This window comes from Meleagris gallopavo, chromosome 4 (genome assembly GCF_905368555.1).
Source record: "Meleagris gallopavo chromosome 4, MGAL_WU_HG_1.1, whole genome shotgun sequence".
In the NCBI taxonomy this organism is placed as follows: domain Eukaryota; kingdom Metazoa; phylum Chordata; class Aves; order Galliformes; family Phasianidae; genus Meleagris; species Meleagris gallopavo.
Genome location: NC_139407.1, coordinates 14,438,327 through 14,463,706, shown reverse-complemented (window position 1 = coordinate 14,463,706; position 25,380 = coordinate 14,438,327). Strand labels below are relative to the sequence as shown.

Below are 25,380 nucleotides of genomic sequence, written 5' to 3'. Positions count from 1 at the left end.
ACAGCCTGAACTGATGACTGAACACCTGGCAAAGCCAGTGGCTGGCCCGGGAAGCACAGGTGCAAACAATTCACCTGCTTCCCAAGTGACAAGAAAGGGTGGATCCTGCATCCACTACTCCCAAGGCTCATTTAATGGCTAGCCTCCAAAGGGAAAAAGCTTCCTGGATGAAGGCTATTTCCTGATAAGGAGGGTTCTGTAGCCAAAGACTCTATCACCAGTTGTCTGTGTTAACATTTTCTTCCATATAGTTAGTAATATTCCCAATGACATTTCACATGGTGTCACAACTAATTTATCAGAGGCAACATTTTCACTGCTTCCAAGGACCAATAGAAACAAACAAGAGAAAGACTACCATCTAAAAGGAAACATTATAAGTAATCCAACTTATTTAGGTGCCAACTAATAACAAAATATAAAATGAAAGTACTTTAAAACTTGAGAACACATTCTACGTGTAACAGTACTTGTACAGAGTAGAATATCTAGAAGCAAAATTAGTTTCAACCATAGACTTCTGAATAGTTCTCCAAAGCACACAAATAAACCACTTGTTATTTTTTGTGAATGCAATCCATTATTGGATGTTTTCCAGCAATAGAAGTTAAATCTCTAAGAGACCAGTTTTGCTCATTTTGCACACATTTCCCCTTCAGAGTAAGGATACTGAGTTCTAACAATGAGAAGCATAGTTCCTCTTAGGTGATACTAATTTAGTTCTTGTTAACTGACTAGTCAATCTCCTAAACGCGTAACAATGTTTTCTAACCAAGAGCAACGTCACTCTCAACACAAAACAACTTACGATATCCTCAAGGGGGGGGGGGGGAAAGTAAAAATAAAAAAGTGAGACCTTACATTACACTTGTTATGTATGGAAGTAACCTACATTGATTTTTACCTGTTCACTTTTCTCTGTAATCCATACTTTTGAAACTTGGTTGAGCAGTTCAGGGATCCAAAGAAAGCAGCCGAAAGACCAAACTTGTTGTCCAGAAAATATAAAATAGACCCAGAGAAAAGACTAATCGTGCAGAGAGAAAGGGAAGGAGAGGTAGCCAAACAGCCTCTGAAGCCAGTTGGTAACAGAAGAACACAGCAGCATTTGAGCTGTGAGGCTTCAGATCCATTTCACCTATGTTGAGCAGGGAGCACTAGCTAAGAAAAGCTATAGGCTGAGCAGTAAGCTCCTTCAGGAAAAGTCTGGGATAGGCTAGAGGTAGCTTCTAGATAAGGCATCACAAAAGGGGGCTGTTGGTCTGAGAGCTAGTTTTTGTTTAGTTAACAGGCTCCTTAGACAAATGAGATTGGAAGGGTACAAGTTCTCTGAGGTATGAGACAGAGCCTGGTCAGGCAGATATACCCTGAGACCTAGCTTGAGCTAGGTTAGGAGCTGGCTCTAGGAATGCAGGCTTTGGAGACCCTGCTCTCTGTGGGCCTAGGGTTTACTGTAGTTTAGCTGGAGTATTTTAGAGTGGGATAAACCATCACTTTATAAGATCTGGAGGTCCACTGTGCTAGATTTAGAAGTGACGAGTAGGAAGGTCTTTCAGCTAGGAAGCAGTGAATGCTTGTGGTAGCTTGAAGATACTATCTTGGAAGGAAAGAACTAAGTGGCAAGGCAGACGTTATATAAGACAAGCACCCCTTGTAACTGCACCAGTCCTCAAGGAAAGCATACAACTCAAACTCATTCTAAATGGAAATTAAGGTACTTGAAGTCAATTAGTAAATATACCCTTGTTTTTAACCCTTCTTTCCCCTCCCTTCCTTGCTTCAGCTACTTTTTCCAGCAGAACATCAAGGAACACCCATCAAGTAAGGAGTTTTCCTTAATAGTAGATGTTTTCCTGTAAAAAATCCATAATCCATAATATATTCTAACTGCCAGCATATCAGCAGCTGTTTGTAGATTAATTTATAGAAAGTGTTTGCTTGAGAAACTATTGCTATAAAATCACTTAAAGATAGTGCTGTTGTTGCTTTCATTTTTGTTAAGTACTTGGCAGCAGAGATGATCCAGCAATAGAAACCAAAACTAGTAAGTTCAACATGAAGTTGAAACAAGAAAATAGAAATTTACTAATAGACCTTGTTAAATCTGTAGAGAGTTTATAGTTCACTTTTCATCCCACTAAGTTTAATAAGGCTTACGGAATAAAAGATACATAAAGGGTAGTTGAGAAAAAGTATTATTTAATTATATTTCCATCTAGTTTGACCATACTTAAAGATTAATTACTATAAAGTTTACACGCTACAAATGAAATTAACTATTTGATTTGCCATATACTTTAGAATTTCCTTGCAACAGATATCATCATCTCTATTTGCTAGTACAAATCGTATTCATATACGGCTTGTACACCAGGGCCAAAAGTGGTTTAGAGACCAGAACATTCTCAGATAACTATGAAGATTCATTCTAACTCACTCCAGTAAAAAACAAAAAACAACACAAAAAAAAAAACCCCACCAAAAAACAAGAAGAAAAAAAAATCACCAAAAACAACAAAAAAAAAACTCAATCCCCCCCCTCAAAAAAAAAACCCAAAACCAAACCAAACAAACCTACCACAACCAGGATTACTCTTGCTGATGATAACTAGGTCACTACACTGGGACTAAATAAAATTCAAGATTGTCAGATTCTCTTCTGCAAGCCCCCCCCATGGACATTCTTATAGTATGGAAGAAATAGAAAACAAGATGTCATTTCTTTAGAGCAGGTCACATATAACCTTTGCTAAGTTTATTGCCTATTAAGTAAAAGTCAGAAAACCTTTGAAGTTAGCATAATTTTTTTTTTCAGTAAATATTATTTCCATCAAAAATTATATTTTTTATCTCATGGGTATGTAGCCCCTTAAAGTAAACTACTTTAGCAGATAATTTATATATGTTTCTAAATCCATGTACTCTTAATGTAGGTTGTAAAGCTATACAAATAATACCCGAATTCCTATGACAATGAAAAACCAAAAGCTAAGCTTGCCCACATTTCACTGAAAAGAAGTAATGGAAGAAGTTGTGGAATACAAGACAGAAAACCGAAATGCTTCAGACCTCTGAATGTATGACATCCCATGGACAGCACACAATAGCAACAACCAAACTCTGATGCTATAGCCCAGTAGCTAGAACTAAGATCTCATCAAAATCACTGCTTTTTCATCCATATCACAGGACATAATGAAAATAAACAATATATCTTCTGGATATATTTTTTTTTCCCCAGCATAAAGAAAAACAAATATTTTGATGAAAAGTAAAAACAAACATTCTGCAGAAATTGGTACTCTTTATACGTTTTTGAGAAGTTACTTAAAAAAAAAAAATCTTACTCCAGCAAGAGTTTATCTTCTTTATATATCTGTTAAAATTTGAGCTACCATGATCTATTCGCATCTTTAAAATCCTTTACATTTAGTGGGTTATAAATAATGTTTATCTTCGAAATACATATTCCCATAGTGCACACATTGCACTGTATTACAGTTGCTATTATTTATTATCAGGTGTCTGTATGAAAATTTGAACTGATGAAATACAATGAAAAACTGTAAACAGATTCTACTACCACCCCTCCCACCCCCTAAAAAAAAAAAATCAAGTGAGAACTTGATATATAAACAATGACAACAATATGGATAGATGATGGACATAAGGATATTTGTTGGTTAGACAGGAACATTATCATAGACTTTTGTTAAGGAATGGCAGTGGTTCAACACTGGGCAAAACAAAAAGAATAGAAAAATAAGCTTCAGGCTATAAGATGGCTTGGGGATTTTTTATTTTTATTTTTTGTAATTATGCAACAGTTATAGTAGATTTGATGCACTAGCAACAACAAGCCTGGGAGAAACTAATTTTAGGAGGAAGTTTTTCACATAGGGGGTGGTGACACACTAGAACAGGTTGCCCAAGGAGGTTGCGGATGCCCCATCCTTGGAGGCAATTCAAGGCCAAGCTGAATGTGGCTCTGGGCAGCTTGGTCTAGTGGCTGACAACTGTGTACATAGCAGAAGGGTTGAAACTAGATGATCACTGTGGTCACCTCAACCCAGGCCATTCTATCCCTCTATGATTCTTTTAATGAATAATTTGAATTAAGATGAGTACTAATTTGTGCATAAAACATGATAGACTTCCATAAGCATGATACAGCTGATCTTGAACAGTATCCTGATGCCAGTCAACGTTTGAAAGTGATGAGAGATCAACATAACTAGGCTTCCAACACCATCCCTAAGAAAACTCTAAGAAGTGTCTATTTATGAATTTGTTTACAAGTCACATAGATAGTTAGCAGACCAGTATCTCAAAAACATCTCTTACGAATGCCACAAAGACAACACTCAACACTAAAAGATATGCACAAGCTACTTGTCTCATTAAGTGCTTGTCAGGACTCTTCTGAAAAATTAAGTAGATAAATTAAACATTGGCTTCATTACATATTTTGAATAAAAAGACCTGTGAACTCTCATCACCACTTAATTTATAAGCAAAAGAATAAAAGGTGGGAGAACTGAACATTAACAAGCACTGTATTACTAAGGAGATGATTTCTAGAACATGCCAAAGGAAATTCTTCCTTCCTACCTTACAAAGAAATCAACAGCCCAGTGAAATACATGGAAAGACTCTTCTTGGACTATTTTTGACCTGTCATTTATATTTACACAATTAATGTAGCTATGCTTCAAATTTATTTTGTATTGTTCCAACATATCTCACCCAGTAAGGTAGTTTTATGAACCTGCATACCCCCAACTGATGCACAATTTTCATTTTTTTTTCCTGTTTCAAAATAAATTCTCTTCATTGTTAAGCAAAGAAAATCCCACTTGTTGCAAATGAATTTTATAGCAAATCACTTTCACAAAATGAAATAATACTGGATGTTATCTGTAAATCTAGGTTCTGAACTTAAAATAAATAAATAAATAAATAGCTTACCAAAAGACTTGGAGATACTCAAAAGTCAGCTGGATATGGTCCTACGCAACCCTTTTTGGGTGGCCCTGCTTGAGCAGTGGGGTTGGAGCAGATGGTGTCCAGATTCTATGATTTTTCTAACAAAGTTGCTCAGAGATGGCATGTTCACACACTAAACGACTTGTAAATCCATTGTTCTTTAAATACTCTGAGATATATGTAGATCATGCAAGAGTCACTAGGGATCAAGGCCCTCAGCAGCTGGGCTCTGTACCTTCATTCAGTTTTGAGGTGCGTATTTTGTAAGAGTTGTGGGAAAATTCAGATGTTCTAAGCAGTTTTATCAAGTAGTTCTTGCTATTTCCAACCATTGTAAAAGTCTCACCTTCATTCTTTCATGTTTTCTGCTTCATTGCTCAAAGACGTATTGTACCATTCTTTGAGAAACACATACTGTGCTGAGCAAAGGCTGTTTAAAGATTTATTATAGACATAAAGCATCTTGGACCAACGCTAATACCTGATGAACACATGAGAAGGTGGTAGTGTGGAAGAAGCTGCAAAGGCTGTTTCTTTCTAAAGGGCTTAAGACTTCAAAAGCATTATGGTATCTAGAGCCATATTGTGATGATTCCACATAATTCTTAAGTTTAAACTGGGAGATGTACAGCACAGAAGGGCTTGTGACAGTCATGGTCTCCACAACCTGGGAGCATAGAGAATTGGCCACAAAAACTGCAAGTCATCAAAAAAGGCAAGCAGAGGATGCTATGATAACAACTTACTCATCGCTTTCAAAACAAGGCTAAAGAATGAGAAAGAAGATAAATCTGCTCCATCCTTACTATATGACAGAATAAGCCTCAGATAAGTGCAGTCATTTCCACAGATGTATTACGTACAATCTCTTGGGTGCTGAGATTTCTTCAAGAGACTGCAGCTGTTCACTGCCTCCTGTGAAAGAGTATTACAAGGAAAGTCCAGTGCATATCATAAGAGTATTGGCAAGGCAGAAATCACAATATGAAAGCATATAACAAATAAATGAAAGCTAAGGAAGTTAACAGACACTGAGACACTGCTGTGTAAAAGTAAACATGATGAAGAATTATATGAAACTGTATCCCTCAAAAATTTGAGAGACTTTTTTATAGAAAAAAAAAAGATGCCATCTGTAAACTTAGAATTATTTACACTAGTATTAAAATCACATTGGTTCCAAGAACATGAGAAGCCTTAGTGCTTGGGTTAAGTCCTGTTTTATTTTCATTAAAAACAATTTGTACAAACAGCAAGCACACAGATGTATGAAGTTCATCTGAGAGAACCTGTTGCTTTTGTACAAGTTAAGATGAATCTTAACAGTGATTTCTATGGGAATGCACAGTGCCAGTGCTGTTCCACAAAGTCTGACTATGCATACTCAAAATCAAATACAAGATATCCACAGTGGAATAAAATTATCCATACGTCTACACTTAGGTAAGTACTTTAGAGCTTTGTTGAATATAGGCCTAGATATTTCAGCTTGCTGAAGATGCTTTTTTGTTTCAGCAGGTCACTAGTAAGTTTTTTATTTTTATTTTATTACAAAGTATTCAGAACTGGTTGTTGTTGCTGTTGTTTGTTTTTTTTTTTAAATATCGGATACACTCAGATGCACCTATTTTTTCCCCTTGTTGATAAGAACACAAAATATTGTCCTGTTAATATAGATATTCTAAATTAATTTTCTCTTACTATCATAAATCATTAATTGAAATAGAAGACATTTGAATAGCAAAACATTTTAAAATTCTAAACAAAAGATATCAGGAATCAATCATCTTTAAATCAAAAATAATGAAACGTTGATCTCTTGAGAATCACATCAAGATTTATTCAATCAAAGGGCATGTATTAATGAAACCGAAACTACCTCACATAAGTTGCTGACCAGTCATATATAACAATGACCTACATAAACTAATTGGTAATTATTGCAGGGAGTAGCATTACAATGGAAATCTGCAAAAACAGTGCATCTGGAATATCTCACCAAGTCTGCTTGTCTACTGCCTCTTAACAATCCTTTAATAACATGCTTAGTTTGCATATTAAAATGATATATGTATATCCACAAATGTAGTTTACTTACTACCTTAGCAACTCCTGTATTAGCCACGTAGAAAAATGGAAAATCATCACAGGAAACGTATAGGGATAGATTTATTTCACTCTGCATGCGATTAACACCTGTAGGCTAGATTCTCCACTGACTGATATAGTTCCCTAGTTTCAGAAGTAGTACGTTGATTTCAGCCAACTGAGAAAATAGCCTTGTTTTTGTGGGTATTTTTTTTCTTACCAGATGGAGGCAACTAAAAAATAACTGAGATTTCTTAGAGAAATTATTAACATTGTATTACAACACTAGTGCTTTCAAGCTAAACTGTAAAATCTGACATTAAAATAATTATTCACACTTGTAGTCAACTCATTCATTTTGGATATTGTAACGGAACAACTATAGAGCCTTAGCTATTTGTATAACTTCCTACATTGAAGTACTTCCTACAGTCTTTATTGTCACTGTTTTGTTCTTAACCAACTGAAGTAATATTCTAAGTATTGTATTATGGCTGCATTTTCCACACAAAACACAAATTCTTGGATAAAGAAAAGCTCAAAACTATTCTCAGCAGTGAGAGAGGAACTAATAACTCAAGGAACATGACATTTTTATTAAGCACCATCGTCTAAGTTCCTTCAGAAACTAGCTTTAATAATTTGGTTGTGCATTGCTCTAAAGGGATTAATATTATTTACTTATAAGCATGGCTTAGAGCAGAATTGCTAACACATCCTGCACACTTACACCAGCTCTGTGCCGGATTTAGCTGCATATAATTCTGAAAAATCATCACAGAGTGATTTCCCAACTATCTATGTGCCTCCAAGCACACACAAGGGAAAACTCTACTGACCATTAAAAATGCCTTTCATATTACAGCACACCTTTGGAGATGCTTCCCTAAACTAATTCAGAAAAGCTGATGAGGATTTCCCTCTGTCAAGGAAAATTTAGCAAATTCTATATTTTCATATACAAGATGATCAAACTGGGACTACCTTTCTTAGTAATCACTGATGACCATAAGGCATTCACTTTTTATTTTCCAAGCTTTGTTAAATATTTGATATCATTCCTGACTGCTTATTACTGATAGACAGAAAAGCAGACTTTTAGGAAAACAGCATAATTGTCAGACTCCTGAAGAGTGCAGTAAGATAAAAACAACATACTTGAATGTATTCTTAAAGTGTTCTTAATGGGTCATTGATAAGATTAATCTTGTTTAAATTATAACAATTTCAGAATTACTTATAGAAATAATTCATCCTAAAGATACATCATCAGTTTCAAACTCTTACAGGATCTTGTAACTTGCTGAATTAATACCTACAGCTATAACAGTAGAAGGGATCTTTCACCCTGTTTTGCACTTTGTTTACTTCTGTGCACAGTTAATAGGATTCATGTTTACTGGAGTTCAACAGGTTTGAGTACATATAGGTTTAGCTTCTTTAAGGCTTACGGTGAGTGAGTGATCTTCCATTGCCATACTTAACTAATCACTGTTTAAGTGATTAGAAGTATTTCTCATCTCATTGAATGTGATTGTTACTTTGTAATACTTCATCAGCATAGAATTTGAACGCATTTATGCTATAACAAAATAAAAAAATAAGATTTGTAGCAGTACAAGACTTTAGTACTCTCTTCAACAAAAGCAATCGGTCTTTAGTGAGGATTTGTACTTGATAAAAAAGGTAACTAACTTTATGGAAGGAAGCATAAAGAGAACAAAAGCTTGCAATAAGGCTACACAGAAGTGTACATGCAGATTATGACCGGCAATACCAAGCAATTCCCTATGTAAAAAGGAGGAGTAGAAAGCCCTCTTAGAATAGATAACTATCTCAGGGATAAGGAGAAGGAAGTTGTTGATCTCAGCCAAGAATGAGGAAATCAGCTGTGACTGATTAGCAAACAATTGTCTCATTTATATGAGCTAAATGTACTGCAGAGATTCACTCTGGTGATTAACTAGTTTGAGGCTGCTGAACATTGAAACATCTTCCCTGACACCTGATAAGCTAGATAAATAGATGATTTTGTGGATTTTTCCATGTTACATAACCAGTGATGAAAGACCTCAGACCAAAAAGTAATGGCCGGTAACAGCTGCTTCTTCACTGTATTTACAATGTAGCTGCACCCAGAACACTCTCCCTCAGAGTTACCCCCAGTACTGTAGCAGGTACTTTGCTAGTAAAGGACATGGTTGCCACCTGAGCAAATTAGTAACAGTGATTCACAAAGCTAGAAATAAATAAATCAGTATGCAGTTAATAGCACTCATAATACCAAATAACGTGTTAACGCACAACATAAAGAAAATAGGAACAAGTACAGAGAAACAGCACTCTGGACTTCCAGATTTAGTGCAGCCATTAATGTATCTAGTTCTATTTCATCAGTGAAGTATTTTGGGATGAACATGGAAGGTGGAAGTACTCGTACTGGCTCGAGCCATCATGAACCTTTAACATAACCAAAAAGGTGAGATCCTATTTTCTCCTTCCCTCTCATTCCCAGCCACAGGTCTCTCACCACTAATGCTTCACACTGAGGACCACTTCAGATCCACATACATGCACACACAAAAACACAGTGAGCTGATTCAGCTCACAGATCTGACAGAAGGATGTTTATTTTTTCTGGATCAGCAAGGAAAAACTTCCTTCTTTTGGTAATGATGTACTGCTAAATTACTAATTTGGATTGAACCATATCATTTCATCCTAAAGGTGTACTTTCAGGAGACACTAGCTTCACTGAAGTGATCTGGGATAAAAATAAACCTGCAAAAGAGCAAATGCTCAAGCCAGATTATTTCAGCAATACAGTTTACAATATATCCTAAAATATATTACATTAGCAGATTAGAAACAAGCCGTTAGAGGAAGGAGAGAAAGTTTCTTAACCTGACTTTCTTGGGAAAGCCAATGTCTAGCAAAACTACACCTTTTGCATCCATCCTCTGCTTTTTCAGATAGTGCATGATCCATTTTCTTTGTGGTGACATGCTTTGGCCTACATTTTTTTCCCCACTTTTCCACATGATCCTTCTCTTTCCAGTATCTCCTAAACTGTGGCTGAGTTTTCACAGAATGGTAAGCCAATGTAACACCACTATGCTACTCAACACTTGCCTTGTCCAGTTCATGGGCAATAGTTCTATACTCCTTCACATGAGTTTGGGGAGAAATGCTTCAGCTCCAACCAAGCCACAGAAAACTATTCACATTTTTGTTGGATTAGTTTTCTCTGGTTTAGTGAGTAGAACTGGTAGGATCAGACAAACACAGCAGACAGCACCCGGGAGGTAAAAGGAATGTGTGGTTAGGACAAGATAGGAACTGAATGGACCATTTCAACAGCAGCAAGCCACCTGACCAGTTCAACCTCTAAGCAAGAAAAATAGAACCACACCCTGACTGAGGATAATAACTAACAGCTTGCTTACTGTTGGCTGTGGTACTCCGCTCAACAAATGAATTTAGTTCAAAGAAAAATCTTACCACCTTCTATCTTGTCTGGGTATAAAGGGTACAATCAAAGCAGCACAGTTCTCAGTAAGAGAAACCCACCTCTTTAGTAATCAGAGCAGCATGACTGCAAGAGGAAAAGTAGCAGTAGTAAGGAATATAATCTGTATCTTTCTTAATATTTATAGTTGCAAGTGAGTCGGTATAGCTAAAAAAAAATTTATTTATTTATTTTTTGGACTAAGATCAATACAGGACTTTAAAAGAGAAAGCAGATTTCTTTCCATGCCTCTCTGTTCCCTCACTAAACTGCTGATTTATAACTACCATCTTGAGCACACAGACCTCCACTTGCACCGAATGTGTGGTGGCGCACTTCTCTTCTGGTCCTTTACTAGGAAAAAGCAGCAACATAGCTAGCAGTAGGGAAAGGAAAGAGAACATAAAAGCAAGCGAACTGCAAGAATCACAGACCCAACCTGTAAGAAGGCCAAAGGAAGAAGGAACAGAGAAAAGCTAATGCAACACAGTCAGAGGCACAGTTACGGTCAGAGTAGCACTAAGCAGAACGCCGTAGAACTGCTAAGTACAGTACCACATATACAACCCTATTACTGCAGAACAGTCACTAATAAACATATCACATACATTTGGAATTACAGAATACCATACATCACCATATGCCATAATCATCCCCTGTTTAGAGCAAGGACCTTTCACTTGTGTTTGAAATTGGAAAAAGGGATCCATTATTGGCTGGATTTGGTCTGATGGACAAACAGGAGAATAGTTGTCACAGGAGATAAAACACAGCTACTTCCATCTTAACACCCGCAGTTTTACTTCTGTTAAAAATGACCGCTCAAAGCATAAAGAAGCAGCCTGTTCAAATTGTGCCTTGGAGATACTTCTCTAAATACAGAATTTCACATGACCAGAATCCAAGATTTTTCTTAAGTAAAAGGACCAAGTAAATCTCAGCCTCGATAATTTTTACTTCAGATCACCTGACATCAGTTAAGCTACAAGTATAACTGGCAGACTTCTGTGATTTATCAACATGCCATGTGAGACCATAGCAAGAGACAGAGTCTGCATGACTGACTGCAGGAATGCCTGTGAGTAGAAAGGGAATTGGTCAAACGTATTTTTCAGATCTCTTAAAATATTTTACATACTGTGCGCTTCAACAAAATACATCAAAGGCAGAAGTAGCCACAAAAGGAAGTTATTATTTTAAGGGCATAGCCTCCTTGGATATATCTGAAGATTAGTAGACGTCAAGCACTTCAGAATGAATACTGGATAGCTCGGAGGGTACTAAGAATTAAGCGATGCATAGAGTACTGCCACCTTCTGGTCCTTTTAAGCAGTTTCATCACTTTTTGATGCCTCACTAGTGTATAATGTTTCATTCTCTGTAAAACCCTACTGTCTTGAAAATTATTTCTCACTTCTTCTAACTGAGAGGTATGGAGAAATATCTGGAAGGTTATTTCATATCCTTAGCTGTACTTCTTCACTAGGTCACTTGCTTGGCTTGCAAGCACTTTTTTTTTTTTATTTGTTTGTTTTTCCCCCCCACAATGCTGAGAGTATTTTGTGTTTGATTAACATGAAATAAAAAAAAATTAGAGTTTCATTCAGACTCACAACAAGGGTGCTATACATGGCAGCAATCTTCAGATATTGCTATTCTGAGCAGAGTTATTAAATATGTCCTTTAAAAGATGTCACATCATAAAAAGTATCCCTGTTACAGAACACAAGGCTAGAAACCAATATCATAGGAAAACGACAACATCTAGGATGATGCAAAAGTCAAATATCCAATCATTCCAGCAGATACTTAATGTGGAGAATTTTCTTCGTTTCTGAAAATAGACTAATTTCACATGCCTCTGAAGTCAACAAGAACTTTGAACAGAAAAACATAAGCTGAAATTTTTCAGATTTTACTTGCTACTTTCCTGCATACATCACTGAATTTCACATAACTTCTTGTTCTGTACACAAACATACGTAAGGTTTAAGCACAAATCTTTCTAGGGAGAAGAGGAAAGAAATCCAATTCTGTATATCCTTCTCCTCAGACTGAAGTAGAATAGATAATACTTTGTACTGTCAGGCAACAAGAGAGTACAACAGCACATAAACTTATTGAGAGCAACCTTGCAGTAAAAGACTTAGCAGTCCTGATGAATGAAAAGCTGGACATGAGCCAGTGGTGTGCAATTGCATCTAGGAAGGCCAACAGTATCCTGGGCTGCATCAAAAGAAGGGTGGCCAGCAGCAGGAGGTTACAGATTGCCCCCTTCTACTCTGCCCTCCTGAGGCCTTCTCTGGAGTACAGCATCCAAGCACAGGGCCCCCAGTACAGTACCTTTCCTATTAGGAAAGTTTAGGAGAGCTGGGCTTGTTTAGCTTAAAGAAGAAAAGGGTCTAAGGAGATCTCATTGCAGCTTTGCAGTACCTGAAGGGAGCTTACAAGCAGGAGGGAGATCAACTTTTTCATAGCCTGATAGTGATAGGACAAGGGAGAATGGCTTTAAACTAAAACAGAGAGGAGATTTAGGTGAGATATTACGCAGAACTTTTTTATTCAAAAAGCAGTGAGGCAGCAGCAGGTTGCCCACAGAGCCTATGGGTGCGCCATTCCTGGAGGAGCTCAAGGCCAGGTTGGATGAGATACAGGGAAGTCTGATCTAGTGATTACAACCCTGCCCATGGCAGGGGGCTGGAGCTTGATGATCTTTAAGGTCACCTCCAACCTAAGCCCTTCTATAATTCTACGGTACCGTTTTAAATTATTCAGTACTCAAAGTCACCATTCTTCATCACAGGCATTATAACATCTCTGGGAGAGAAGCTTGGAATTTTAAGACACACAAAAGGAGATTTGAGTTCTTCCAATATTTCTTCTTTTTTTTTTTTTTTTTTTTTTTAATAGTATTACATCCCTCTAGGGAAAAAGAGACTGCTCAGGTGAGAATCCTAAAGGGTACAGGATATTTTTTCTAGTATAGTGGCAAATAGTTCTGCAAAATTGCTCTCTTTTCACAGAGGTTAAGAGGTCAGGGATTAACATGACTGTTGCATTAGACACATTTTCAAAGCTGTGCTTACACTGGAAACACAAATCCTGTTATTGTTGAAGGATTAGTGCAAATAACTTTCCAAATGCTGCTTTCAAAACGGAGCCAAGAAATATTATTTGTGTGTACTTTCTGGAATTAATGTAGGCTGTGATTACTGGCCAGTCTTACAACAGCACTGTTGAATACACATCTATTGATGTACTCTCTATAGACACTCATTCAAATCTGTCCTGTCTGGATTTCTTCAGTCATTGGACATTTAACATAGAGAAATCACAAGGTGTTGCTTTCAGCTTACCTCTTCCTCTGCCACTTATTAATACAATCCATCTTGGCTTTGTTAACACTTCTTCCAATTGTTTCTTAGAACTAAAGAAAGAAAAAAAAAAGTCAACATAAAAAACTTAGCCATAGTATTATCTTGGCTTTGTTTAGTTTCACCAGAGACTTCAAACCTGTGCTGCAAGGGTGGAATCAGCTAGATTTCTTGGTGCTTGCACTACCAATTCCCCAGTTCATGCAGCCCAACCATAATTTTTCTCCTGCTCTGAATTAAAACAGGTATAAAATCTTAATAATCTTCTTGACTAGTTTTTGCCTGAGGCAATTATTCAATTTTTCTTCTTCTGTTACTGTGTAGCATTCATCACAGAGTGTTAGTTTCTAACTATAAAAGATACAAATTTCCTCCACTTGTATATTAACTCTTAACCCTGAATGGCCCTCCTAACCACTGTTTTAACAATTAAAATCTTTATTAAGGATATTAACAAGAAATAGAGGAAAAGTATGTTTCATAAGGGAGGAAGCACATTGTTTCTGTACCGTGATTACACTGACATATGACACACACTGCCTATCCAGAATCACCAAATCAGAAGCATCTCCAGATAGGTCTTGGCACAGCTAAAAAAGCTAGAAAGCCTAAAAATCAAGATAGCACATTAGCAAACATTTTCCAAATTTTAGTTTCAGCATTAACTGCTTGATTTTGTGTTTGGCCTATGACAGTCTCCTCTATGTGCCCTGATTTGATTTTTATTCCTGGCAATTACAACTCTCTTTTTTGCTGTTTATGCAATAGTTGGCAATAGATGGCAGCTAGTTGCCATCTGTTTCCTGCGTACCAATAAGGAAAAAGGGCCTCTTCAGGAGAGTTATTCAGCCACTTGTGCTGAATTCCTGCCTTAAGTTGCCCTCTGGGTGGTAAGCAAGTTTTTCTTGAAATAATCATGAGCAATTCTAGGAATTCTCTTAATACAGGCACTTGCCTCCAAGTGCTTTGAATTACTGCAAAAAGCACACAAACCTGCAAAATAATGCCTGTCTTGCATGAGTAACCCAGCATCATCCTGTTGTGTGTTTTGTTTTGTTTTTTTTATATATATATAAAAATCAAGTAAGTTACAGCAGAATTCTTCTCTAACATTGTTACGTTCACATCCTACATAAACATGGCACATAGTTGAGGTAGAACACCACTTACTCCACACTTGAACTTCTTTGTAACTAAATTTATTACTGGCCTTAGCTTCATCTCCCTTTTTTGTAAAAAAATTTCTAGGATTTAAATATAATCCAGCCAGAAAAAATAGATAATAGATAATTTCATCATTAAATAATGATATTTCTTCTTGTGCTGTTGTGGTATGAATATAGGCACCAGCCAGAAGTCTTACAGAGACTTGTGTAATGTATTTTGAAGTGATTAAACATCAAATAGTCTTAAAGAGCCCACTTGGAAAATTTACACTTCAAATGCTTACATGAATGTTGGAAGCCTCACTATTCTCAAGCAGCTGATATATAGATCTTCCCAATCCTCAACAGTATTGGTTAAAGTACTATGTCATTCATCAGATAAGGATAACAACTACTTAATTTAAAATGAGTCTAGGTAGCTTAAAGGAGGTGGAAGGAATATTTTCCAATATAAACTGAGCCAGATATAACATCACCTAAAAGAAACAGAATTGCAGGGTAGCAAATATTAAAGAAGGAAAATGCCTGCGTAATGATAAGCGTGAAGAAGAACATTCATATCTTCTACACAAGTAATACTTTCAAACAGGCTTGGCTGCAGTTCAACACTACATACACAAACATATTTAAAAAAAAAATACAGTCCCCTCCCAGTATGCAATTTAAAACACAAATAACAAATCCTTGAATATTAATCTAATAGTTACAGACTACTTACTACAGAAGTTAACTACTACATGATAGGAGGAACAATATTATCTTACTGTATTTTAAAAAAACACACTCAGTCTGACAACACATAGAAAAACCACAAACTAAAATCATGTCTCATTTAATAAGAAGCAAAAAATTTTAAAAAATTTAATTCTTAAGGATGAGACAGTAATTTTGTTCCCATTCTTGCAAGATAAACGCATTTAAATGCCTGCATGCAATATGAAAAAACTCTGTGTAGAATCATTCACATGACAAGATTGTCAGCATATCCATGAACTTAAAAGAACAACTTCAATATGAATATCTCTTATCTACATATCTTATTAAAGTAGAGAAAAATAATCTGTTGTAAGGGGACTCCGCAGAACCTGGAATAAAATGAAAAAACCTTAAACTGAAAAAATACTTCAAAATAATACTGAGCATAAAAGCACCCTTTAGAATTATTTCAGTCTAACATTACAATTTTTAAGGTTTCACTTTAAGTTTATGCAATGCTGTAACACAATAGAAAATACAGCAATGATAATGAAATAGCAAAGTCCTAGGCTACAGCAAGTAAGGATACGTTCAAACGCATCAACCATAAACGCACAAAAAAAAAAAAAACAAACCAAAAAACCTACTTACCCTTCAGAGACCTTCAGTAGGAAGGAATCACCAATAACATACCCTTACCTCTACTGCCAACCCTTAAATAAGGTCTGGGAAGGGGTGGATCCTGGCTCCACCCCTTCTGCTCACTCAGATACATTGCATGCACCTGAGTGGCCCTGGGTTGCCTCTGCCTTCCCACCTGGTGCTCAGTTATTGGCTCAGGCCATGACTTAGCAGGCCCACTATAGTTTGCAATCATTTTTACCTTAAACAATAAAAAGTACAAAAAGAGCAAACGCTCTATACATTTTTAAAGTAAGTAAAACCCCCAGAGATTAAGCAGGTACTCTGACACTGCTGTTTCTATTTTGGCTCTAATGCATAACAGAATTAGTTTGCTACAACTCAATGACATGCACAAACGCATTACAGCTGTCTACCTGTATAAACACCATGACCAATAGATACATGTTCTGGAATGGGATATTAGCGTGTTTTGCAGCTAGACCATACATTGTATAGCTTGGCCTAACAAATAAGTCTTTCAAGTGTGTGACAGCAATCATAAGATAAGATTTCTGGAAGGGAATGGACTCAGACATATTAGAACAACTTTGCTCTCAGAACAGTGGAACTACTTTTTCCATAGAGTTTTATATATATATATATGCAGTATATATACCACTGCAATGTACAGAAGAGCCTGTATAGGGTAAGCAAGGGCTACCTGCACATTATCAGTCATGGCCAACTTATGTGGTAAGTTGGAAGGAGTGAAAAGGAAAATATATTTCCAAAGAGCAAAGACAGAAAAAAGTGAAGTCTTCAGTCTAAGTAAAGTCCAGAAGAATATTTTCTCTTCATTTAAATGAGTTCCTTTGCTCCTTTTCAAAATGCTAAGACAGGTAAAAAGTTTAAGTTTCAGTTTAAACTCAGCCTACAAAAAGAGGAAAATGCTTTTTGTCATGTCTACGTGAGGATCAGAGCTTGACTAACTACAAGCAGGCATTAACCATGAAGTAGCCTTTGTAATGATTCTAAAAACAATATTAATCATTACATTTTTTTTTTTTTTCCTTCTATGATCATTGTTAGGCATAAATTTTTATTGTCGCTATCTTTATTTTTCATCACCATTCTGTATTTGGGATAAGCTTTGAAAAATTTCAACCCGGACAAACAAAATATGTTGTTTAGCTCCAGTAGGCCTAGGTTTCACAGTGTTGTTGGTAAGGATGCAAAAACAGGCAATTTTTAATGGTGAAATCAGAGAGAGCCTATAACCTCATTATGGACCTAGAAAAAGACACAGGAACTTTTTCTGTTACTCCCAACTTATATTAATTAATGCACAAATAGCCCCATGTGTTGAAAAGGTTAGTAAAGAAGAATCAGGCCAATTGCCTGCTAATAAAACTATAAATTTATAAATTTACATATTTAACAAAGATTGTTAGGCAAAATAATGTAGTCAGACTGTAACTAGTATTCATTACTACAATCATTCTGTTTGATACACTGATTTTCAGATCAACAGAGATGTAAGTTTAAAAAAAACCACACCTCATACCCCATTATGTATCTGTAAACAATGCCATGGAACTTCTGTGAGACATTTTCTAGCCTGGGGAGCTATAAAGACTCAAATACTGCTTTACTTACAGTGAAAATGCAGCTTTCTTTATGAAAAGGTATAGCAGCATATGAGAAAACACAACAGAATGTGAAGAGCAATACTCTCCAATTAAAAGTGAAGAGTATTGTGAGACTGATTCAGTTAGAATCAGGTCAAGATGGGAGGACTGAGTCATCATCTAACAGACAAAACTTTGCATTCTGGTGAGAGTGAGCACATTTAAGTTTTCTGCTCCTCGTTGTGTCACCCCTTAGAGTGTACAAACCAGCAAAAGCAAAATATCAAGCAAAAAAGCTACACTAATTAAGAATAAAAATCACTTTTCTAGATAGATTGTAATTTTGACAATATACACCAATTGTTCTAATTGTTCTAAGTGAGTATTCCATATCCCTTCAGATATTTCAGTAATCAGAAAGAAAGAACTGAACCAATTTTTGCATTAGAAGACTTCTATATAGTGGGAGCATACTTTTCATACCTCTTCTACATCATCCAGAACAGATCTGTTGGAGTTCGGTATGCGTCAACAGCTTTTAAGACAGGGAGCGTCTTCTATCAATTGCTCAGATTCACTTCAGCTCAGAGTGTGGCAATAAGGCCAAAAGAAGTTTAGAATTTATTATAGAAAAAAGATTGCTGTTGAGTGAACATTCTGGCATTGAGCCCTGGAGAGCAGAAAGCAGCCCCCACAACTGCTGGTGTACACAATCTCCATTGTTCTCTCAGGTTTCACAGCTGCAAAGGTTGTTTCCTCTTCCAGAAAGCAGCTCTCCTCCCTGCAGAGTTGCACAGCAGCTCCATGACAAGAAGGATTTTTTTTTATTATTTTTTTCCCCATTTCTTTGGTGGGGTCGGGACTGACCTTGTTCATTCTTCATTGCTTATATCACCCAGTCCAATTAATTTAATATTCCATGACCTAAGCAGCTCGGTGGATTTCGGGTAGCTGGGGCTTGATAATTCATTTCCTCTGTGTGTGCTAGTCTTGACAAAAATGATGTGAGAGATGTCTTTTGAATTCTTTAATCTTTTTATTTTTAATAAAAATAAAGCAACTTTTACCTTATATATAATGGTTAGAAGGTAGGCCAAGAATATATGAATGAAATATGTCAAAGCCAGTTTAACTGATTAACTGTGTTCCTCGGAGACACCTGTACCTAAATGTGCTATTTACTCCAAACAGATCTTATCTAAGAGGATCCTTTAGATAAGTTTTTTTGTTGGCTTTTTTTTTTCTTTTTTCCATGGAGGGACCTTAGGCTAGACATCCTTCCCAAATCTGTTAGCAACGCAATCCGTGTCTGCACTGGTATCTCCCAAACTGCTCAGCAGGAATCTCCTGCAGTTCCCAAGTGACGTAAGTCTGAAAGGCAGGATATTTGTGACACAAGGAAACTGTATTCTGAGCTAATCTCTAGAGTTTAAAAAGGGATGCCATAAACCACGCCATAAAATGGGACCTTGGTTTCCAAACACCCTATGGCATAGTGCCATCTCGTGGGCACCAGCGGTTTCTAGCAGAAAGTAGAGGAGGTAAAAGGAGTGGAAATCAAATGAGAACAGGTTGTTTCAGAAAAGAAGTGAAACCCCATTTCATCTGCTATGTTCCTGACATAGTAGAATACTCAAAGAAACCTACCTGTTTATTTAACTACCACCTCACGTTATTATCCTTGGATGCTTTCCTGTTCTTTTCAGACAACATATGTTAAATCTGGACATGACCACTCCAGAAATCTCAAACATAAAAAATAGTTAAAAAACTGGATCCAAATACGACACCTGACTATGCATAACTCTAACAAAAGGAGTAAAAAATAAATAATTTTTTAAAAATCTAATGTTAATAGAATGTCTTGATTTACTCACAAATCATCTTTGCAAGCAAGGTATTAGAAAACAAGAACAAGAAAAAAATATTTGTTTTACTCGACAAATCTGGTGGTCTGAGAAAGGCAGTATGCCATTTTTTTCCTTGTGAAGTGATTTCACAGAATGGTTTCATATTATTTCCATATAATCCTATTCTGCTCCAATAGGAGGTGAAACAATGTTGATCTGTAATGATTTGGAATCAGAATTGCAGTGGAAAGCTAATCTGTTGTGCTTCTGAATGCTTTGGCTATGCATAAGCATTATTTTATCAGTCCAATATGATTAGTTACCATACATTCCCAAATGAAGGCATCACGAAACAGCAACTACTGAAGTCTGAATCTAATTTTTTGCAAGAAAGTTTTTTGCAATAAAGTAGTAACAAAATATTATCCAGATTACCAACTACTCTCTTTTCCAAGATAGATCACAATCTCCATATCTGCTTTGGTTAAAATATTTTTGGACATGACTGGAAACTCTTTTGCTAAAGAAAAAGTATCTGCCTATATTAGATTAGGATTTGGCAGCAAACTGAAATATTATATAAGTCTGTCGTATCATATGGCACTAGGGCTTAAGACTTTTCACATTCCTTTAGTTACACATGCTAGCAGAACTCGGCACAAATTCTCACATCCGAAGGAAAAATGGTTCATTTATAGTTTCTGTCTGAAGCTGAATGAGCACAAAGAATTCTGGCATTTTTTTTAAAGGAAAAAACCCCTCAGTTTTTACAGTAGAAAAAATAACTTGGCCTACTTCCATTAGGGATTTACGTGTTACAATAAAATTCCATTTCTTGAGATAGGGTGCCCACATTCCCCATAAAATGCAGGAAATTTACGTATTCAAACCAGCAAATTTAATGGACTGCCTCCTAGATAACACTACATGATGTCAAAACAAAACAAAAAACAAACAAACAGAAAAACAGGATCTAATTTTTGCCACCCATAAGCACTTAGGGGTTTATCCTCATTCAAAGTTCTCAGCTACCAACTCTCTTTTTTCTAGCGCTGGTGTCTCCACCTCATCAACTCCTTCTATTGAAAAACAAAACAGAACTCATAACATTCCCCAATTTACAATCCTTAAAAACTACAGAGTTGAAATGTTTACTTTTTTAGAGAAAGATGCTGCAAGGGAACTGCTGAATCACAACCTGAACCGCTGATTGATCACCTGAGGCAAGCAATGAGTCAGCCAGGGGGGAATAGGTGAAGGCAATTCACCTGTGCTGCAGGAAGGGGTGGAGGCTGGCTGCACCTCTCCTAGACCTATTTAAGAGCTGACTGCCAGCAAGGAAAGATTTCTTCTGGAGATCCCCTTCTCTAGAACTTTACAACAAGCCGAGGATGTGAGTAAGCTCTCTATCTATTCTGTTTTTGTTATTATAACCTGCTTTGACAAACTCTCTTGTTTATTTCATAATTACAACATTTTTATATTAATTGACTATACAGATGTGTGTTTGATTTTCTCCTTTGAATAAGTGATTGATTTTTTTCAAGGCAATTAATTGTAAATACTTTATGAAGATCTGTATTACTAAATATTATCTTAACATATACATAATGAAATACTTTACACAGATAAATTTCTTTATTGCACTCCACTACGCGTATTCTGAAATGCATGTAATCCCACAAACATTAATTTAACTATTTTTTTCAAGCAAGCTGGTAGGGGGAAAAAAAAAGCCCCAGTGAAGCAAAAGAGAGAAATAGTAAGAGAGATGAACCAAAGTGTTTTAAAGAATCTGTTATCCGGTTCTTGCATATTTAGGCAGGGTCCAGTGATGGGATGGTAGTTTATTTCCAATGTTATGTGTAACTATCAATGTTAAGCACCGTATAGAAGTAAAGCCATATATAATACATTTTTTAACAACTTGGGAAAGGAACATTAAATGTGTGTTTTGTAGACTTTTTTCTTTTTCTGTTTTTTTTTTAAACAGTAACGTAACTGTGATAGAACTGATTTATTTTTCTACGCTGTGAATTATTACTCTAGATTTCCAAAGGGAATGAACAGGTTCAACATTGCTCTAAGAACCCACCTGCATTTAAAATAAGGTATTTTATAGAGCTCTGAGATGTTGTCCAGAGTACAAATGGAAAAATTAAGAGTTAGATCCCATCTGAGGCTGAAATTAATATATTTGAACCTTCTTTTCCACTTGTGCACACATGGAATATGTTTAATATAATTTTCAGTGCCTTTAGACTTCTTTTAAGTATAACTGAGAAAAATTTACTGTCAGAAGAAGGAACTATGTAGTCACACAAGAGTAATGACTTTTAGCTTTATTTCACATTTTAGACTGACTGAAATCTAGAAAGTATTTTCATTGCCACCACAGAGAATCTCTGTACAATTAATGAATATACCAATGTTATGATATAACAGAGAGCTTGGCTATGATGTTATTACACCAAAGCAGGAAACAGAAATGATAGGTAGACTCACCTGTAACCCGGGCTCGCAATGGAAACTCTGGTAGAGTGGATCTCCAGAAGAGATCCTTCCCCACGGGCAGTCAGCTCTTAAATGTCTAGGAGGTCTAGGAGAGGTGGAGACAGGCTCCACCCCTTCCTGCAGCACAGGTGAATTGCCTTCACCTGTACTCCCATGGCTGACTCATTGCTGGCTTCAGGTGGTTAATCAGAGGTTCAGGCTGTGATTCAGCAGCCCCATACAATCTGGCAATAAAGAAAGCACTCTTAACTTGCAATCACATAACCTCTAAAGGATTTCTAACATAACTTTACCTGTTATTATAACAACACTGTAAGAAGAGCTGTAGGAAGACCAATTTTAAATGACACTAGAAAAATAAGCTTCTATTAATTCTCTTATGCTTCATGTAGTACAGCATTTTAGAAGAAGTTCAATCAGCTATCCAAGTTCAGAGAAAGTCATGGATCTCTGGTACGATATCAACCATGTTTTCAGCAGCCAAATTCTGTACTAGGCATCAGTATACAACATAATGGCTCAGTCGTGCTCCCATGACAGCACTTTTGTTAAGCAAATTCTCCTGTGACCTGAGAGGTTGGCTAGAATCTTTTAGGTTCCAATATAACCAAGACACATGGCCATTTCTATATGTCCATATGTAATTAGGAATTACAACCAAGCCACAGTGTATCTGAATTTTGTCAAGGCAGCCTATTTTACAGATACAGATTAGAAAACAATCTAAGTTTACAGAGCATTACAAATGATGGTCAAGGCTGACAGTGCAGAATAATCACATCCTATTAAGGTAAGTTGTCCTTATCTGACTTTTCAAATGTGAGATCAGAAGATATAAAGGAATTTTAATAGATATTTTGATTATTTAAAATCAACGCTTACAGATAAACGCATTCTGCATTTCAGCACTGTTACAAAGATAATTTTGCATACAAGTCCTCGCTGTTTTATAGATTCCACCCACACTTGCTTGTTTTTCTGACTAGTTTTTGATCCAGGCAACCATTGCCTTTTTGGACTAGATTTTAACCACTGAAACAAATTACACTGTTAACATGCTTAAAGCTCTTTCAGACCAACTACAGTAAATATGTGATAATCTTTCAACTCGATCATAAACTATTTCTTTAGATTACTATGCTGCACAGAGTCAAAAATAGATTCTTCTATGGAAACAAAATAATTATTTGCTATGACAGGGTTTATGCCTCATACCATTGGTTAATACACAGGACATGCTGTTATATGGTCTTCTCATTCAGATCAGTACTCTTACTCCCCTAGGTGAGAAGCAAGTACAATTGGGCACTGTCACTCTGATTCTGCCAAGATGTTTGGAAATAATTTGCAGTGCAATCTGCAAAATATACCATTTTTTAATGACTGAAGCAGAAACATTTCAGCTCAGTTTAACTTTTTTTTTCCCCTTAAGATCATTGACTTAAATTATTCCTCCTTTGCTACCACTGACTATAATTATATGAAAATCTTAGATTCTTAGTGTCAAAAACATTTTCTGTTGCATTGTCATGAAAATTGATATTCTTTAGCACATACTGTAGATTCGCATGTTTAAATCTGCAGTAACGTGTTTCCTGCTTTTATACTTTCTCTTATATACTAAGAGTAATTTAAAGAGTAATTTAAAACCCACAGTTGTTCTATGTAATATAATAGGGTTATAGCCAGGAAATGAAGCAAATTATATTTAATAAGCTCAGAGCTCCTGTTTGAACTACATAAATGAAACACAATTGTATGCATTTGCCTCTGGCAATGATAGAATAATACATCTTGTAAATATCTGTAGTTATCATTTTAGTGTCTATGTTTGACTTCTGTATTGAATACCATTGGCTTTCTCTTCCTGTTTACTAAGGAGACATGCTGCATGGGGAATAGACAAGCAGCAAAATTAATCATCTCAGGGTACTGTTGGCATCAAAAATGACAAGCTTTGATTCAAGAGACTCTTAATGTATTTGCAACCCACAGATTACAGTTTACTCCCATCTACTCTATATATAGGTGACCCACATAACATATGTATGACAGCCAGTAAAGACTCAACATATGTTGACAGTGAGCTGTCTGATGTTAGGACCCACACTCTAATCAGATCTGACAGTGACTTGGATAAAAGTCCTTATCATATAGCAAAAACTAAAAGAGCAGCCCACTTAACGTTATTTGGAAAATACAAACTGTTGTAAAGTGAGACTAATGAGATAAAAGTAACTTAAGACTTCAGAGATAAGAGTATCATTTGTGGGCTGTTTTTGTTTTTAATAAACACTGCTGTTTTTCTTTATTAGTACACTTATTCATCAACAGATTTCCACTTTGCTCAGAGGCTTAGGTGATCTCAAGCTATGTTACAGTAGCCATGTTCTCCTTCAAGCAACTAACCTCCTGGTCCTCCTTTCTACTTTTTTCTTTTCTTGTAGTTTCTGCTGGTTTTGAAAGTCATTGCCAGCAAGCACAGTATTAATGGGACTAAGAAGCTCAATCCATTCATCCTTGCAGCTTTTTGGTTACATGCAAAACATCATCCAGCACTGCCCAATGAGAGTGAAACCAAAATATTGCTGGTTTTGGCTAAAAGGAGTTATTTCACGAGCCAGGAAGATCTCTAGCATGCATATTTATATGAGCACATTGCACAACATTAGCTTTATTTCTCAATAGTAAAAGAATCATAGACTCATAGAAAAGTTTGGGCTAGAAAGGACCTTTAAAACCATTTAGTTCCAACTTCCTGCCATAGACCAGACTGCTCACAACCCCATCCAGCCTGGCCTTTGAATGTTTCCTGGCAAGGGGCCATCCACAACCTCACTGGGCAACCTGTTCCAGTGTCTCACCATCCCCACAGTAAAGAATTTATTCCTGATACCTACTCTAAATCTACCCTCTTCAAGTTTAAAACTATTTCCTCTCATCCTG

The 25,380-nt window shown here is 36.3% G+C and overlaps 1 protein-coding gene across 6 annotated transcripts in view; it reads right to left on the bottom strand.

The window, feature by feature from the left end:
- The window catches only part of JADE1 (jade family PHD finger 1), a 147,775-nt gene that overhangs the window by 99,445 nt on the left and 22,950 nt on the right, over nt 1-25,380 (bottom strand). For all 6 annotated transcript variants that reach the window (XM_019614533.3, XM_085221835.1, XM_019614531.3 and 3 more), the window contains exon 4: nt 13,939-14,009. The gene's annotated coding sequence lies outside the window, so the exon portion shown is untranslated. The remainder of the gene's footprint in view (nt 1-13,938; nt 14,010-25,380) is intronic.